The 13,056-nt window shown below is 41.7% G+C and overlaps 1 long non-coding RNA gene across 1 annotated transcript in view; it reads right to left on the bottom strand.

Annotated features, from left to right (window-relative positions):
• LOC128424269 (uncharacterized) overlaps positions 1-13,056 on the bottom strand; it is a 127,964-nt gene that overhangs the window by 90,452 nt on the left and 24,456 nt on the right. Inside the window, exon 4 of the long non-coding RNA XR_008332972.1 lies at positions 12,662-12,851. This is a non-coding gene — a long non-coding RNA (uncharacterized LOC128424269). The remainder of the gene's footprint in view (positions 1-12,661; positions 12,852-13,056) is intronic.

Raw genomic sequence — 13,056 nt, forward strand, 5'->3', positions numbered from 1 at the left:
ATCAGCCACAGACAGCATGGATAATGGTCAGGACTACAGCTTCCTCATCCCTTCCGGCCGTGGTTCATAGTGGGAGGGGGAAGCTGCACTGCATTCACTGGGGCAGGTATGGGGCAGTGCAAAGTAGGGGGAGCTATGGGTTGGATAGACACCTGCCAGTGATGCTCTGATGAGCACAGAATGTTATGTTGAGGTACACAAGACCACTTAATGCCCTTCCTTGGAAACGGGCCCCATAGGTTTCAGCTAAATCTTCCTCGAAGTGGAGCATTCTTAGAACTGCAACCTGGCACTAAAGTTATTACATGGAAGTCAGTTTCGTTGCAGTCAATGGAGATGGTGAACCATAGATCTAAGAAATGAGGAAAAAATGTAAGTTGATAGGAGAATGGTACAGGGAGCCCAAAAAACATGTATTACCATAGCAATGTGGCAGAATGATTTAGTATTCTAAACGTGATGAAATCCTCTATTCAGTGCTCTCTTCAGTTGAGGAAACATCCTCAAGGTCATATTTCATGCATATTGCATGCATTTAGTATGCATTGTCTGATGAAATTCAGGATTTTTGTAGGCTGATGAGCCCACACATTTTTTGTTTTACTTTTAACCTGTGGTTCATTTCACAGATTTTGAGATATTTCCCTGCCTAGTTTCCCCCACCACACACTATCTATCTCAAAAATTAACCAGCTTTCACAAATGAAAGTTTTTGAAAGAGGAGAATATTTATAGGGAGGTTATATGCTAAGCAATTGCTGCCCACGCTTTCCAGTGCATTTACATTGCACTGTGCATTACAGTGCAGTTGCCTTATTGTAAAAAGTCGGATCTGAGGTGGTGAAGGGCGAAAGCAGGTTTTTTGCACAAAAGCACCAAATCAACTTCTATTACACAACGTGAATTTGCTGGTGATTGAATTTCACTTGAAAATAGCCCATAAAATGGAAGCGCCCCTTGTCTCTGAGGTGAGTACTCCTTAGGAAACCACATTTGGTCCTGGGCATCCAGTTTCTGATTCTTCTTATTTATAGAACAGAAATTGTAGGGCTGATAATAAACACTGTCAATTTTCTCAAATGGGTTCTGCTCCAAAACTTCTTTACAGATAATATTTCATAATTAAGTCTGGCACATTTATACTGGGCCTTGCTACAAATTGGTTGTGTCTCTCTTACCCGACTCATTTGTTCTCACAATCTCAACCTTGTTGAGATTAACGCTGGCAGATTATTGATCAAGATGATCTGCTGGAGAAATCCCAGCTGCTGGAAAGAATCAAGGAGGCAGTAATTTGACTCTAGCAAATCATGGTTTGTTTGTTTGTTTAAGCTCTTTGCTTTTCACTAAACAGCACTTTGTTGATTATGGCTATCTTTTACACAGCTATACTGTGGTGTGCAAAATGCTTTGACTCTCTCCCCTCCCCACAAGTTTTGTTCATGCAATAAAATACTCTTCATGCCTGGGCTATAATTCAGTGGGTAAGCATGTGCCCAAAGTGGGAGGAGAAAAAGAAGCGGGGATAAAAAGGAACATAAATAAGAACACGAGGAGAACACTGTTGCAACAGACCAAAGGCCTGTCTAGCTCAGCATCCTGATCTTAGAATGGTCAACCAGATGCTGATGGGGAATCTGCAAGCCGGACCTGAGTGCAACAGAACTCCCTCCACCCCACTTGTGTTCCCCTTGTATACAAAAGCATCTTGCATCTGACAGTGGAAGACGTACAGTCATGATGCCCAGTAGCCTTAGGAAGTGGGATTCTACAATGTCTGAAAAGAAGTGATGGTTGTAGATTAATCTGAAAACAAGCGGGGCGGTATCCCTCCCCACTATGATAACTGGTTTCAGCACATTAGCTCTGTGTTGGATGACAGAATATACAATTTATATACAGTGGTACCTCAGGTTACATACACTTCAAGTTACATACGGTTCAGGTTACAGACTCCACTAACCCAGAAATAGTGCTTCAGGTTAAGAACTTTGCTTCAGGATGAGAACAGAAATCGTGCTCTGGCGGCGCGGCAGCAGCAGGAGGCCCCATTAGCTAAAGTGGTGCTTCAGGTTAAGAACAGTTTCAGGTTAAGAACGGACCTCCAGAACGAATTAAGTACTTAACCCGAGGTACCACTGTATGGGCGTTTCATTCTCCTGTACAATTGGCACCAGGTGAAGACCTTATATTTCCTCAGATCTTTAATGTTTTAATAGCTATATATTTTTGGTGCTAATTTTGCACTAATTTATTTTCCTCTTTCTTTTTTATATGGCGTTATTGTTTTTTATTTCATACTGCTTGTGCATATGTTGATTTTTAGATTATGTGTGTTTAGCTGATATGTATTATATGTAGTTGACTTGTGCTGTTTGTGAACCGTAAGGGTTTTATACACATATACAACTTTTCATTGAAGTCATTGATAGCACTTTCTATTTCTCAACTGCAGGGAGCCTTAATGAGACCCAACCTACTGATTCATTTTTGGGGTAGCAAATACCTCATGTAATTTTATCACAGATCCTGAAGCTGAGGCTCCAATACTTTGGCCACCTCATGAGAAGAGAAGACTCCCTGGAAAAGACCCTGATGTTGGGAAAGATGGAGGGCACAAGGAGAAGGGGACGACAGAGGATGAGATGGTTGGATGGTGTTCTTGAAGCTACCAGCATGAGTTTGATCAAACTGCGGGAGGCAGTGGAGGACAGAAGTGCCTGGCGTGCTCTGGTCCATGGGGTCACGAAGAGTCGGACACGACTAAACGACTAAACAACAACAATTTTATCACTTCCTTTCACAGTGGGAATCCATTTATATTTCCCATTGCTTAGAAACTCTGGCATCCATTTTTGGCCTCACGTAAGCATTAAATAGAGAAGGTACCACATAAATATCTTAGCCACTTAGAACAGCATGTGCATAAGTTTGGTGCTTCAGGGGGCGGCAAGATTTATTCTTTCTCTGCGCAAAGCATTTGGGGCTTCTGCACTGTCCTTCCGGATTACTTTTCCATTCTGTGGGAAATTATGACATATTCAGTTCCTCCAGGTTGGTTGTTCAGGACGTTTGGGCCATGAAAGAATATCCATGTCAATCTATTAGCCCTCCTCTGGATACCCCCTATTGGGTCAACTTCAAAATGCCCAGCATGCTTCAGCTAGGAAACCAGTCCTTTAAGGTACAGGTGTCACACAGGTAGATTTGTACAACTACTCAGAGAACTGGCCTCCTTGTGATCTCAGCTACCAAAGGAAAACTTGAATAAGCCCTTTTATGCAACCATATTGCACTATTCCTCCAAAATTTTCAAAGCTACTGGATGGGGGGAGACCGTTGCCCTCATTTAACATAGATAAAATGGAATAAAAAAATGATTTATGCTTTGGGGTTTCCCAGATGTTGTGATATTGAGTACTGTAAAATTCAGGGGGGAAAGCAACAAATTGTTCAACAAATAACTCTAGAGCGAAGAAGATCAAGCTTACCAGACTTTACAACATGATTTAATGTCAATGTTAGGCAGACATCAGAAACATGCCATTAAGCTAAGCACTGATTATTCACTGATGTAAGAGCTTGCATTTAATGTCAGTGAAAGGAAACTGAAAATGTTGATGGTGTCCCTTAATATCCTGCTCCTTGTTTTATAAAATGATGCAAGCCCACTGTTTTAATTCATTAAGTGTAATGCAGAAACAAAACCGCACCAAGCCATATTCAAGCAATTAATGAATTATTCAGTTCTGTCTTATGACTTCATGTGTTAATACACACAAAGCCTCTGACCCCCTATAACACGGAGGTTTTAGTGATTAAAGAGTCATCTTGGCATAAATAGGTCAAGAAGAAGAAAAAACTCTGGAGCTTCTTTCCCCATCTAAACTATTTTCCTTAATTATAAAATGCTAGCAAAAGGAAGCAACGCAGACTCCTGAAACCCTATAAACTGCATATAGTCAGGCTCAGCATTCTTGGGATTTTCCAGATGTTGTCATGTTCAGAACTGTACAGTCAGCAGCACCCATTGCGTATTAACAACCAAGGGGTGAATCTTTAAGAGGGGGAGAAAAACTCTGAATAATTTAAAATGCCTGAGAAAGAACAAGAAAAGCGAACTCAGTTTGCCTGATATTGAAGGCAGCAAATTCTTATATATTTCCTCCCAGTTGTCAAGGGTAGAATTATTATTAATTAAATTTCTATTCCTTTTTTAAAAAAAGATATTTATTGAAATTTTCCACTTTAATACATTAAAAAAATCAAAAAAGAAAAACAAAAAAGTTTAAAAACACATAGAGTTCACAATCCTTATTTTTCTATAACATATTTCCCTGACTTCCCCACACCTCCCCTTCTTATATTCCAATTCAAATTGTTAGTTCAGCAAGTTCTTATCCCTAATTTTTTACCTTTTTCTATTTAGTTCATTTTTAAAAAGCCAATTTTACCTTATAAACATCAATATTTATACATCAGTACTCATTCTTAAAACCTTTTTCTAAAGTCGACCCAAATTCCCTTCCACGACTTCCCCAATCTTCATACAAATAACAAAACAGAATAAAAACAAAAACAGATTATAATTATGCACCCTTTGGATTCCCAAACTCCACCCCCCCTTTCCCGGTTTCAATCCCCAACAAATGTCCATCAGTCTTAATCTACTATCAGCCTGGAGATCTCACGTCCGAGGCTCTTAATTCTCTCTCAATTCCTCTCTGCCGGTTTTTTTGATGGTCCTTAATATTAAGCACCAGATCTCGGAGAAGCTCTAGCCCAATGGGATCCATGTTTCTTCCAGCCAGACCTCCATACTTAAAAGTGGAGCCCGAATCTTGTTTCTTACTCCTTTCAAGTCCAAATGTCCCCAAAGCTCCAACTTCCACCTTAATCAGATTTGTAATCCTGGGATCTTCAGATCTCCACATAAGGAGATCTCTCCATTCTTCAATCTCCAATTCAAACCAGATTTTCGACATCAAGTTCTTATTTTCCTTTGTAGCCATCATGTCAGGCCTCTGGCTCTCCTTTGTCATCTGCAGCATTACAGCTCCTCCTTCCTTTTCCTCAGGAACAACATATATCTCTTTCTCCACACTCTCAAAGCTCTCAAGTTTCTCTTCTTGTCCAGCTGCATGGACTTCCTGAGTCAAGTCATAGAATCATAGAATCATAGAATCATAGAGTTGGAAGAGACCACAAGGGCCATCGAGTCCAACCCCCTGCCAAGCAGGAAACACCATCAGAGCACTCCTGACATATGGTTGTCAAGCCTCTGCTTAAAGACCTCCTCTATGTGACATCCTTTTATATATTTGAACATGGCTATCATATCACCCCTTAACCTCCTTTTCTCCAGGCTAAACATGCCCAGCTCCCTTAGCCGTTCCTCATAAGGCATCGTTTCCAGGCCTTTGACCATTTTGGTTGCCCTCCTCTGGACACTGACAAACTGGAACGTGTCCATGGGAGTTTAACAAGAACCACAGGAGAATCAGATGAATCCAGTTCTGGGCTCTCGTACAGGCTATCTTATATGTAAAATATTCTATATCTCTGTTCAGGGATTTTTTCAGCTGGAACTCACTGGAACTCAGTTCCAGTACCTCTTCGGTGGGCACCATTGCCATTCTAAGGGAACGAGGTAGGCGTTCATGGTGAGCTCTGGCACATCTTTTTCTATAAAACTAGCACACTCTGTTGTTCTTTAAATGTTACACTTCCATGCATATTAAGAAATGGAATGGCAGCACATTCATTAAATTGTGAGGTTCAGGATGTCACAAGTCTGCCACTAACTCTCTTTTCCAGGGATAGCATAATTAGATATTATGTGCCATAGTGATGGTTTTTCAGAAAGTTTACGTGTCAGGACGGATAGGAATATAAGCTGCTGCCAGACCACTGGTCTATCTTTTACCTCAGTATTGCCAACACTGACTGGCAGTGCCACTCCAGGGTTGCAGAAACGAGTCTCCCAGCCCTAGCTGGAGATGTAAGCGAGTGAACCTGAGATCTTTTGCACGCGAAGCCCAGGCTTTACTACTGAGCAATCCAACACTATTAATGGATGTTTAGGTGTGCTTTGGTATGTTCCCGCTCCAGACAGCTAAAGCCCCTGTTTGACATAGAACTTGGCCACTGCATTTTATGCACTGGTAACTTCCAGATTGGATTATTGCAACATGCTTTTATGTGGGGCTGCTCCTGAATATGACGTCAATTGCGACAAAATGCAATTGCTACAAAAGGCAAAGACCAAATAACTGGCCAGGGTTCTATTTAGAACTCACAAAACCTGTTCTAAAACAGCTATACTGGTTGCTAGTTTGTTTCCACACCCAATTCAAGGTGCTCACATTAGTGTTTAAAGCCCTAAACAACTTTGGCCCCAAATATCTGAAAGATTGCTTCCTTCCCTACAAACCCTGGGTGAAGTGTACCTAAGAAACCATAGAATCGTAGAGATTAAGAATCTTATTCTTTACTGATATGTGGCGCTATTCTTGTACTCTTAATAAAAGTTGTAGATATATGCTTCCTTTGGAAGCAAGCAAGAACAGATCTTTAACTTTATGGACACTTTAAAGGCAGATAGGATAGGATTTTCTTTTGCATTTTATTAAACTTGCACAACTATGCTTATGTGTTAAGATAAGTTATCTTAAGAATTCATTGAAGTTTCCTGTTCTCTCTTCCGCCCTCCAGCAGCCGCTGTGCTCTCTCCTACATTGGTCAGGAAAGTCCCCCAAACATCTGGAGAGAGGCTTGGTTGGGGGCATGTTGTAGCGGGTTTCAAGGGGATGAGGGGCCTGGAAACTTTCCTTCTGTGAACTTCCTTAAGTTAACTTATCGTAAGTCTACATCTAGTGGGTTATATTAACAAATTCACATGTCATTACACTGACTTCTAGATGAAAATCTGAATTTTTTTGGGGGGGGGGATTCTTTGTCCATCACAGTACTCATTTACAGGCACGTCACTTTTCACAAACACAGAATGTATCAAATAAGCCAGCGAGTCATTACTCTCTTATTCTCTTTCACGAGACATTTCATTTGAGGCAAGATAATTGCACTTTCTACTCTTCTCATTAGTAAGCCTCTGCTGATGTTGGCTATTGAATTAATGAGAACAGGTGGCATTTGGTTTTCTTTTTCTTTCTCTTCACCACCCACCCCTTGAGCCTTTCTGAGTGTGTGTGTGTGTGTGTGTGTGTGTGCGTGCGTGTGTGTGTGTGTGTGTGTGTGTGAGAGAGAGAGAGAGAGAGAGAGAGAGTCAGTCTACCATTGCTTTGTTAATGGATAATCAGCTCAATTAGTAGAGACTTGACAGGTGCTATGCATGGCTAAATCACCTCCATTTCTTGTAATGAGCAGAAACACACTGTATCTCAGACGTACAAATTATATTACCAATACAAAACTAAAGTGAACAGAGTTTAAAGTGCAGGATGGGTGGTGGTATATATGTATACACACACACACACACACACACACACACACACAAACACACACACACTGTTTTTCTGAGGCCCTGCATAGTCAACGCCACAGTTTAAATTAAGCTGTGTACAGTGTAAATGTCAAACATAAACTCCTCACTTCACTGATACTGTAAATATTGTAACCAGAGAAGGCCCTAGTTCAGTGAAAGAGCACAGGCTGTGAATGTTGACCACCTGAGATTCATTCCTTGGCATCTACGGTGGAAAGGATGTCACGTATTAAGGGCAGGAAATGAGGCCTTTGAGAGCAATTGCCATTCAAGGCAGTATTTGGCTGGGTGGATCTACTTGTCGAGCTGGATTGACAGTCTATAACAGGGGTCCCCAAACTAAGGCCTGTGGGCCGGATAAGGCCCAAGTGACTTGTTTATCCAGCCCATGGCGACCCCCGCCGCCTGCTCTTACCGGCGCTGCGCTGTGCGGCTTCTCACTTTCGGGTCAGAGGAGCACTGGAAATAGCTTGTGCGCATGCACAAGCGTTATTTGTGCATGCGAAAGCGTTATTTCTGGTGCACATCCAGGTCGGAGGAGGCCCATGCACATGCGCACAAGCTATTTCCAGTGCTCCTCTGACCCGGAAATAGCGTGTGCGCACGCATATGGGCACGCGCTCCCCCGTCCTCCGGCCTGCTGTGCGATCGGCGCTGGAGACACCAGCCCGAGGCGTGGTAAATTTGCTGACCCCTGGTCTATAAGGCAGCTTTGTACATTCATATAAATAAGTCACCAACACAGTGCCCATGAACACCACATAATCCAGTCACCTCTCATGAACCCACAAGGCCCCTGGCCCCTATCAGTTTTTCTTTAAATTATGGTATTTTTTATTTTATTTTTACTGAGTGGAGATTAGTTTAAAGTGAAGAGTTTGCCTCCAGCAACCTATCTTCTGTAATTTCCCAGAATGCCTCTGTGCCCCACTTTGGCCCAGAGGTGAGCAGCAGAAGGCAAACACTGGAGAAAGAGGAATCAGCAGCCACGTGGATGGAGAATGAGGAAAAGAGAGGAAGACTCCACCAATACCCAGGAAATGGGGGAAAGCAGTGGAAAGTGAGCAATGGGTTGGTGAATGTAACCATCTTGGGCATGAACTTCATCAGTTTGCATTCTCAATTTCATCTGTGAAATGGGTATTTTGTTGTACATTGTGAGGGCAAATATTTGGCATTAGGGGCTCAGTTCCAACCTCTGTCTTTTACTCAGTTCCTTGGGGCAAATTATTTATCCTTTATTACTAGCTAGGCTCCCACGGTAGCAGTTTTGTGATGCTGCCCACAAAACTTATCAAATTTCCAAATGAAGCTACAGGCCCCAAAGAGTTAGTATAAATATTACTAACATTATTCTATCAATATACTAAGCAGAAATAAAGCAGACTCCTTCTGGTTTTATTTTTCTGAACTTATATTCATATTTGAATGATATGAGGGAAATTGTTATTTGGACTTTTGATTAATTGCATTTTAGTAATGTGCTTTTACTGTCTTAACTGATGAACTTCTGGGCTAAGTAGTACAGAAGCCTGCAGGAACATCCTGAGAAAACTAGGGGACAGATAAGTGGGGCAGAGTCAGCCAGCTAGTTCTGACTCACTTCCCAAAGTATGGTTGCATTCCATCTTCTTCAAGTGGGCAAGTTATAGCACGAGACCCTGCAGGATAAGCCAGTCTACAGAACTGAGCTCTGTAGTCGGACTTGCCTGGTAAAATATTTTTGGAGCTCTCCAACAGTTCTGTGACATAAAAGCTCACAGTACATTTCAAAGTATCTTTCCCAGATGGGTAAAATGCTAATATAACATATAACAATAAGTACTTCGGCCTGATAATTGGTACCTTGATCCTATACAAAGTCACAAAGAAGAATGCAACAGAGTCTTGCTCTTGTGAGACAAGACTATATGACAGGGATGGGAAACCTGTGTCATTGTCACGCCGTCCACCCAATGCTCTTCGACACCTATTACCATTAGGTAGCATGACCAATGCTCAGGGATGATGGGCGTTGGAGTCAACATTTGAGGGCCAATATTAGTGACACCTGTGCTAGGTGGTTGTGATTATTAGGCCCAGAGGGCCATAGGTTAACTGGAGGACCACAAGTTAGCTGACTCTGGCCTACAGGGAGAGAGTCAGGCAGATAATGAATGCTACTCCATTTGCTCACTAGTCATTTGCTTGCATGCTTGGAGGGAGCAGGTTAACGCGCAGAAATAGCAAAGGGAAGATGTCCAAAGGCTTGAAGTTAATAGTGGCCCACTGAAGGGGTGTGGCATTTGCGCAGTGATGCTGGTCATGAAGCTGATCATGCCAACATTTAGCTCTAATATACCACAAGTGTTGACATTCCATGATTATGTCATAAGAGCCCTTGATCAGTCTTGGCCTAGATTTTGAACAGCTACTTCCCGATTATACATCAAATGTGTAAGACAGTTTTTCTCTTTGTTTGATAGCTCAGTAGATTGATAGCTCAGTAGTACCCCAACAGGCTAACACTCACTCATTCAGCTCAGTAACTCCTCCCAATTTGGGAGAAAGGAAGGATATAAATACATTTACTAATAAAAATAATTTTTCATACTGTTAAAGCTGTAACACATCACATCTTTCTCTTTCAGAACTGAAATCTCCAAAAGGTCTCTTCATATTAGCTTTGTGGTGCTTGCAACACTTTTGGGGGGGCGGTATAATTTTATTAACTGCTATCCCTACCAAGTTGATATGCGTGTGTGTGCACGCGCACATATAACAAATCTACATATATGTTTTGTGTTCTTTAACATAAAGTCTTGTCTACAGGACAGATACCAATTTGGAAGAATTACACATTTAAATAAGCAATGAAACACGTGTTGTTTATTGAAGACTGAGGTGGGTTATGATAATTCACCACACACAGAGAGAGAAAGCACTTTGGTAACACTACTATTTCAGCCAGAAAGCCCAAAGGTGAAATTCTAGCACTTTCATCCACCCAACCATCAAGTCATCTAAGCAATTACTCAGTTAAAGGAAATGATGTGTAGATACTGTAGGTTGATAAAGTTAAAAGGTGGTTCATTAAAAAATATTTTTCTCCTCCAAGAAATAATCTGCATTTTGAAGTAACTCGAACACAAAGAACAGGAAGAAAGAAGGGAAATATGGGTTTTTTTATCATATCATTTCAAGTTTGATTAAGTTACAGGAAAAAGTAAATGGCATTAGAATATAAAGGAAGCTAATCTATAAAGGAAGTGGGGGGGAAGGTTAAAGAAGTCAACAGTAATTAAATGGTGATTGAAGCTGAAAGAAAATTGATCTGTGTTAGCTGAAGGCCGTTCTTCCCTTTTGGGATGTTATGCATCGGTGAAGAGGGGAAAGAAAGGTTTCTGCTGTTTTGATATGGAAATACATGTCACATCATCTTAGCTTGTGGCACTGTGACTCAGGGCTGCCATGGATTTCTGGTACACTGCTCCTAGTGTCCTATGCATGCTTGGGGGGCATTGTGTGAAGATGAGTTGCTTGAACAAAGACCTGTGAGGTCAAAAGTCATGGGAGCTTGGGAGCTTTGTATGCTGTTTTGTCTCAAGCGTGGGTGAAAAAGAATCACTCTAAACTAGCAGACGGGATAAGAGCAAATCTAACAGATATCTGTCTTGGATCTATGAAACACATACAGCACTAATACAGGGGGTAAAGGTTCCTTTGTTGGCATTTTGTGGTGTCTGCAAGAATACCGGCATGATAAACTCTAGAACAATCCAGTTGTTTTCCCAAACACACTGAAAGTATTTGTTTGATCTATTATGACTGAAATAGTTAGATGATTTCGTTCCAAGTAAGAGTTTGGACACTTACTAAAAAACATGCTTGTTAAATTATCTACCTCCATCTCATACATGCCCTTCGGGAATTGAGACAAGATAATCAGAAGAGCCTTGCTAGATCATATCAAAGGGCCTCTTGTGTACGGTGGTCAGTCAGTGGACAAGTCTTGAGAACCACAGGTAGAGGGATACTCACCAAAGAGGGCTTCCAATCCCTTCCTCCTCTCTCCCATTAAAGCCAACTCTGTCCCCTGAAGAGCTTCTAAACAGTGTGGCATGAAGCAACGAGAGATTGCTGAAGGAAAGAGAAATTAACCAAAATCAGGTGACGGCACCTTGCAGGTGCATAAGCCCTGCTCAGCAAAGGGGTATCTGTCTGATTTTGGTCAATTTGCCCTCCCCTCATAACCCAGTGCCCCAGTCCACACCATGCACCATCTCATAATGTCTGCCAGACAGACTTTTTGGTGCACACAGGGAGCAGTGAAAAGAGGAGGGGAAATGAAAGCCCTCTTCCTTGAGTTTCCTTGTGCTTATGGCTCTTGGGACAAAAGACAAAATCCACTATTTTCCCCAGCCCGTTGAACCACCACCAACCTTCACAGTTGCCTACGGCAGTACTGTGGATGCTTGTCCTTCCCTTTTTACCAGTGACACCAGTATTCCAAACTGTTTACTGTGCAGTGGTCTCCTGAAGGTCTTAAATAAATGGCAGAAACCCAGAAAATTATTGGCAAAATTTGAGAGTATGGGAGCAGGGATGTGAAATATTGTTTATGCAGCTAAGAACTGGGCTGCCTTGAAGCAATTTAGTTTTGTTTGCCGGTGCAGGGGCACAATAGAATAAAACAAAACACTGTTGCCATTCCCTCGAATGCATGGATTCAAATAGCCTGCTCAGTGCTTTCACAGTTGCACGAAGTCAGTGCAGCCTGCCATCATCAATGGTTCATGCTAGCATAATAATAATGGGAACTTTGCTCTTCTCACTCCCCAGGATCCATCCAGAAAATGCTCTCCTACGGTAAGTGCCTTTTGGAGACCAATTGGGATCTAAAGAAGCGTTTCATTCTTGAAAGAATTATTTTCATTCACAGCGAAACACTCTTGAATTTTACAGATCATCACCAAAAGTGGGGTGGGTGTGGGTGGGTGAGGTTTTTTTGTTTTTTTTTAATAGTTGGTGAAAAATGCCTAAGGAAAATGTGTCCCTAATCCTATTAGCTGACTTAATATAGAATTATTAAAAGCCTCGATATACAGGATTTAACACAATCTTTCTAGCAGGGTGTGATGTAATCTATTTTTGTTCCTCAGCTAGCAGATGGCTTACCTTTAAGTAATTTCCAATATGTTAGGAGATCAAAAGCCATCCTCTCGCCACCGAGGCAGTAATCGCTCCTCTCTGCTGGGGGTTGCTTGGTACTGTGGTGGGGATATGCAAAGGCTGCTGGCATTTCCAAACATAGAAGGCCGACATTTCTTCCGACTTTGAAGTTAATAATCCTTCAGAAGTTGAAAAACTGGGGGATTTTCAAAACGCTTTTAATGTTCTATATGCCATGCGCTAAAAGTAAATATCTGCAAGTAATCACTGAAGGCTGGCACAGGGAATTATTTTACAGCACCAACCACTGTAGCCTAATGTGCTCTGTGACAGAGTAAATTGTGTTTGTTTTTTCACATTGATCGTGTTTTTAGGGAAGGAGGAAGACTCCAGTCACGTTG

The sequence above is a fragment of the Podarcis raffonei genome, chromosome 12, assembly GCF_027172205.1.
Source record: "Podarcis raffonei isolate rPodRaf1 chromosome 12, rPodRaf1.pri, whole genome shotgun sequence".
In the NCBI taxonomy this organism is placed as follows: domain Eukaryota; kingdom Metazoa; phylum Chordata; class Lepidosauria; order Squamata; family Lacertidae; genus Podarcis; species Podarcis raffonei.